The sequence below is a fragment of the Populus euphratica genome, unplaced genomic scaffold, assembly GCF_000495115.2.
Source record: "Populus euphratica unplaced genomic scaffold, PopEup_1.0 scaffold4467.1, whole genome shotgun sequence".
Lineage (NCBI taxonomy): Eukaryota > Viridiplantae > Streptophyta > Magnoliopsida > Malpighiales > Salicaceae > Populus > Populus euphratica.
In genome coordinates, this window is record NW_011504258.1 from 1 (window position 1) to 6,569 (window position 6,569).

General features: G+C 34.5%; 1 long non-coding RNA gene across 1 annotated transcript; it reads left to right on the plus strand.

Moving 5' to 3' along the window:
• Nucleotides 1–3,502: 3,502 nt before the first annotated feature.
• Nucleotides 3,503–5,826, plus strand: LOC105120040 (uncharacterized). The gene is made up of 3 exons (XR_841246.1): nucleotides 3,503–3,514; nucleotides 4,007–4,008; nucleotides 5,497–5,826. It is a non-coding gene; the product is annotated as an uncharacterized LOC105120040 (long non-coding RNA).
• Nucleotides 5,827–6,569: the final 743 nt, after the last annotated feature.

The following is a 6,569-nucleotide window of genomic DNA, read 5'->3' on the forward strand; positions in this document are numbered from 1 at the left end:
TTTTTAAAGAATTTTTTCCCATCTCATATAACAAACTCTTTCAAAAGACAAATCACCACTTTCACTCAAAAACCAAGAGAAACATTTTATCAATGTTGGGATAGGTATCGAGACTTGCTTAATACATACCCTCATCATGGTTTTGAAACGTGGAGATTGGTTTCATATTTTTATGAAGAGTTAACACCTAGAGATAAGCAAATAGTTGAATTGATGTGCAATGAAACTTTTGAGGATGAAGACCCTGATGAAGTAATGGAGTACTTAGACTTGCTAGCTGAAAATGCTTAAAATTGGGACACTGCAGGTACTTATGAGACACTTAGTAAAACACAACCTCATACATCTAGTAAAGGTATGTACAACCTTAGGGAAGATCATGACCTCCAAGCCAAGTTTGCATCTTTAGCTAGAAAAGTCGAGGCACTGGGATTGAAAGAGAGTGGTCAATTAAAATATATTCAAGACATTATGTGTCAAAGCTGTGAAACCAATAAACATTCAACCAATAATTGTCCAACCTTGCCTTCTTTTAAGGAATGTCTCCATGAACAAGCCCATGCTTTAAATAGTTTCCAAAGGCCTAACCACAACCCATATTTGCAAACATACAACCCTGGTTGGAGAAATCACTCAAATTTTAGTTTGAAGAGTGATAACAATAATGCACAAACTTCACAATTATTGTTTCAAGCATACTATAATTTCCAAAATTCTCATCGATATGCTCCTCCTTATGCTCCACCTCCTAGAAGAAATCTTGAGGAAACATTGTATGCATTCATTGACAAGTAAGAGACAATCAATACTCAACTTGCTTAAAACATGATAGATTTTAAAGATACTCCTACAAAACTAACATCTTCTCTCAGTTTTCAAGAGAAAGTTTTCATCTCAACTATAACAAAATCTCAAGGGGCAATACAATGCAAATACAAGTAGTTCTGGAAGTCAACATATGGATCAAGTGAAATCAGTCACTACTCTTCATAGTGATAAGGTTATTAAAAAACACACTATTGAACCTTGTGAGAAAAATGATGAGTCACTCTCTAAGGGTAAGGAAGGGGTTGAATGTGAATATTGCAAAGAAAAGACTAATTCTCCGCTAGCACTTCCATTTCCTTATGCCATGACCAAATAAAAAAAAGTCAATCACAACTTTGAAATCTTTGAAACTTTCAAACAGGTAAGGATCAATATACCTTTACTGGATGCTATTAAACAGGTTCCTTCTTATGCTAATTTTTTGAAAAATCTTTGCAATGTGAAGAAAAAACTAAACGTGAAAAGAAAAACCTTTTTAGCCGAATAGGTAAGTGCCATTCTTCAGAATAATAATTCTTTGAAATATAAAGACCCTAATTGTTCTACAATTTCTTTCTTTATTGGAGAACATAATTGAAAGAGCCTTACTTGATTTTAGAGCTAGTGTGAATTTATTTTCATATTCACTTTTTCAAAGTCTCAATCTAGGCGAGTTGAAACCAACTTCTGTAACTCTCTTACTTGCTGATAGATCTCTAAAAGTGCCTTGAGGAATAGTTGAAGATGTGTTAGTGCAAGTCGATAAATTCATTTATCTTGTAGATTTTATTGTCTTGGACACACAACCTGTTGAAGCATGTAATTCATTTCTTGTTATTTTAGGACGTCCATTTCTTACAACTTCTAATGCATTGATTAATTATAGGAATGGACTGATAAAGCTATCATTTGGAAACATGAGTTAAGAGATGAATATTTTTAACATTTACAAGTAACTTGGAGATGATAATTATTTACAGAAAGTAGATCATATTGAAGAATTAATTTATGATTAACTTGGATCTATTTTGAGTAAAATTGAATTGGATGAATCTGAAGATTTGCAAATGATTTATTCTAAGGAAGAAATCATGGATGAAAAAAGCACAAAAAATATTGATGCGGATCATTTGTCAAGAGTGACAACAGATTCAACATCCAACATCACGCTAATCGATAATTACTTTCTTGACGAATCCTTACTTTCTCTTAGTCCAATGCCTTGATATGATAAAAATAACAATTTTCTTGCTTCAGGAGATTTGCCAGCTCATTGGAGTACCCAAGATAAAAGAAAGTTTTTAAGCGACGTGCAAAATTTTTATTGGGATAACCCTTACTGATTCAAATATTGTCCTAATCAAATATTTAAAAGATTTATTCTCGATAATGAGGTAAGTAGTGTCATTAAACTTTGTCATTCTAAAGCATGTCAAAGTTTTTTCTCATAAAAAAAGATAGCTGCAAAAATCTTTCAAAATTGATTTTATTTGCTCACCATGTTCAAGGACTCACATGCATTCTGCAAAGCTTGTGAAAATTATCAAAAGTCAGGATTTATTTCAAAGTATAAGGAATCTTTAGAAATCTTTTATTGACTTTTGAGATATATCCTAGTGGAGATGTGCATTGTGCATCTCATGATTAATGACCCCATTTCCATAAAGAACATGATCGACTTAGTCTTGAGAATCTGACTAAAAAAAACTCTGTTTGCCGAAATGTATCGAACCCTTGGGTAGTAAAAAAACAGAATACTGTATTTCCAAGATTGTATTTCATATTCGAACATTCATAAATTGCTCTATCGTAATTCTTAACGGATAACCCCAATTTAGGTTCAATAGTACAACCTAATAGGGGGCGACCATACTTGTTTAATTTATCTCTTTCAACTTGGATACCATGAGATGAGCCTTGAAAAGTTTTAGAATAAGCAGGAGGAATTCGCAAATCCTCCAGACTTAGAGCACGTAGGGGTTTGAACCCAAATACATTACCCACAATGGAAATAAACATGTTAGTAATAGAACCTTCTTCAAAAAAGTCTAAGGGGTAAGCTATATAAGCAATATATTGATTTTCTTCTCCAGCAACGGGCTCGATGTCGTTGCTAGAAGCGTTTGATTCAATGGTAAATGGTTCATTGAAATTTGGCATAGCAAGTGTTAGTGTAGTAGTCATGGCTATTTTGAGCTCTTTAAAAGCACTTTCAGCTGCATTTGGCCAACCAAACTTGCCTTTTTTGAGAAGATTGGTGAGAGGATAGGCAATAAGGCTGTAGTTGCGAACAAATTTCCAATAATAACTTGTAAGTCCTAAAAAACCACGTAACTCAAAAACATTAGTAGGCTGAGGCTAATTCAGCATAGCTGTAATTTTTTTTTATCCACCTTGACCCTTTGGGGAGTCACAATATGCTCCAAATACTCCAATTCTTGCAAACCGAAGGCACATTTGCTGAATTTGACAAAAAACTGATGTTGTCGTAATATGTCAAAAGCCTTTTTAACATGTTCAAGATGCATGATCCAATTAGGGCTATAAATTAAAATGTCATCATAAAAAACTAGTATAAATTTGCGAAGGTAAGGGTGAAAGATGGAATTCATAATGGCTTGAAAAGTAGATGGAGCATTATAAAGACTAAATGGCATAACCAAGTATTCATAATGACCATTATGAGTAATATCTGTTGGATGTTCTCGTACCTAATAGTATCCTGCTCGTAAATTAAGTTTGGTGAAATAAGTAGCTCCATGAAGCTCATCGAGCATATCATCAATTGTAGGGATAAGAAATCTATCCTTGATGGTGATAGCATTAAGTGCTCTATAGTCAGTGCAAAACCACCACGAACCATCTTTTTTTTTTTTAACCAACAAAACAGGAGATGAAAAAAGACTAGTATTAGATTTTATTAGCCCTAATTTTAACATGTCATGAACTTGTTTTTCAATTTCAGCTTTTTAAAAATAGGTATACCTATAAGGTCGCATGTTGATGGGCGTTGTTCCTTCCTGTAAAATGATGTGATGATCCACTTTCTTTGTTGGAGGAAGTTGTGTTGGCTCCTGGAATAAATCCTTAAATTCTGTAAATAGGTGTTTTATTTCCAGATTGACACTCTAAGATGTTGGACTAGCTAAAGATTGAAGGCAAATGGCAAACATGGAACTCCTTTGTCTCAAGTCCTTAGCAATAGTTTTTATAGAAGTAGACTGAACTGATGTATCCATCCCCTGTAATTTATGAGTTTGGTTGCGCCACTGGAACTCCATGGTTAATTGCTTCCAGTTACATACCACCGTACCCAATTGTTCCAGCCAATAGACTCCTAAGACCAAATCCAACCCAACTAATGGTAAAGCATACAAAATGAGGACAAAAGGGATACCTTGGACTGCAATATGGATGTTTTCAAATCTTCCTTGACATTTTAATGGCACTCCATTCGCCACCCTGATATTGAAGGAGTCTGTTGGAACTACTAGTAATTGTAGCATATTCACCTCCTTTTCAATGATAAAATTATGAGTAGACCCGCTATCAATGAGAACAACCATCTCATAGTGTTCAATTTTTGTCATCACCTATATGGTTTTATATGCTGTCTATCCAAAAAGTGCATGAAGTGATATTTTCGGTTGAAATTCCAACAAGCTTTCGATGTCATCTCCTTCTGGATATTCACAACAGCCTTCTAACAGTAGGAGCTATGGTCTCTTGCACCTGTGACCAGGTGTGAATTTCTCTTCACAGTTAAAATATAGACCCTATGCTCGTCTCTTCTGCATTTCATCCCAGGAAAGTCTTTTCATTGGTGAAGCTATTTTGAATCTTATTGGTGGATGGTAGTCTGCAAGAGTTTGATGGGAATGGTAGTCTGCAAGAGCTCGATGGATTGATCATGTACTTCTCCTTTGGTGGTTCAATTGCTCATCTCGCATTCTTATAAGACTGCTAGCTTCTTTTAATAACTTTAGTTTGAACATTCTTATGCCATCCGCTATTTCAGGTTTGAGGCCCCCCATGAATGTTCCTACTAAAGCTTTCTGTGGCCATTCATGCACCCGATTACCCATCCATTCAAATTCCTTCTGATACTCACGCAAGGACCCTTCCTGTTTCACCTTTGACAAGGCTTCATTAAAATCCTTACATTTAATAGGACCAAACCTCACCCATAGTTCTTGAAAAATATCCCATGTCACCTCTCTGTCTTCTTCTCTATAAGATTGTCTCAACCACTGTCGCCATTGATTAGCTTCACCTTGTAGGTGGAAAGAAGCGAGAGACACCTTTTGAACTTCAGTGGTGCCTTGAAATTCAAAGAATTGAGTCACCTTTGTGAACCATTCAGTAGGGTCATCTCCAGAAAATCGAGGGAACTCCAAGCTAGCTAACCTTGAAAAAAAAAATGGTCGGCCTCATTCTGAAATTTCTCTTGGTTCCTTTCTTATAGAACAAGAACGTCCGTTACGAGAGTTGGAAGTAGGCTTAGAAGGGTTGCTAGCTGATGCAGTTTGATTAGATAGAAGGACTTCAGAGAGCTTGCTAAGTACATCTTATATGTGGTGTAATTTGTTAGTAACACCAACCTCTATACGAGTAAAACTGTTTTTGAGTCCACCCAAACTAGGTTCTAAACTCTCAATCCTCTCCTTATTTGTTTCCATGCTTTGATACCAATGATAGGTCCCAATCAGGCTATGAATATTATAGTGTAGATAGTATTCTACTTAGGGTGAGAATTAACCGCAAGAGTGTTTATTTATAAAATTAAGCTTGCCTCTTTACTGCTTTTGAAAGAGTTTAAATACAAAGAAGAAAATAACAACCACTCCTAATTCTGAGATCATATCTCTAAGAATTAGGACATGATCATATTATTGAAATTCAAATACTAACTGCTAGACCTATTCTTAAGCAAGCATGCTTAGTGGACATAACTAACAACTTAGACAAAGTCATTGGCAAACATAACTTCTCTCTGCATGTTTCTTGCACCTGGAAGTTGTTTTCACATGACAACTTCTCCCTACATGTTTCCTGCATATAGAAGTGGCTTTTACGTGACAACTTCTTAGTCCAAATACTTTGGGTTTTTCATGGTCACTCTAACAGATCTTCTTGGTTTATCATGGGTTGTATTATAAGGGGTTAGAGTGTGTTGATTTTAATATTGCACTTGATAATTTTTTTTTTTACAATAATTGCAAAAATTCTCATTGTAGTGCTTTACAACATGCCCAAACTCCTTCTAAATGTAGTGTTAAGTTTATAACCTGGATCTTATTTTGTCCTAAGCAGCATATACCACATTAATCATCCCAAACATCATGGTTTCTAAATTAAGACCAAGTTAAGTGACTAAACCTTATTCTTTACATAATAATCCTTTTAAGAGAATCTCTGAATATGAAATAGTATTTTGGTTCATTAAGCTATCATGTGCAATCTCAATTTCTATTTTTAGTTTCATCTAAACCTAGTATATTTGACTCACATAATGGACAACTTAAACTGCCACTAAGGCCTTGTTAGGAATGGTAGAATAAATTATCCTAGAATATTCACTCCAAAAATTAAGAAATCCATAATAGAATTGTTCAATATAAAGATTACCTTAGCAATAATTATCAATTTCAAACTATAGTTAAAAATTATAGGAAATATTATATTAAGAATATATGCTTCAAAGATAAGTTTACATCTCTATAGTAGTAGTGAATAATAAAAAAATTATTCACCACATGTGA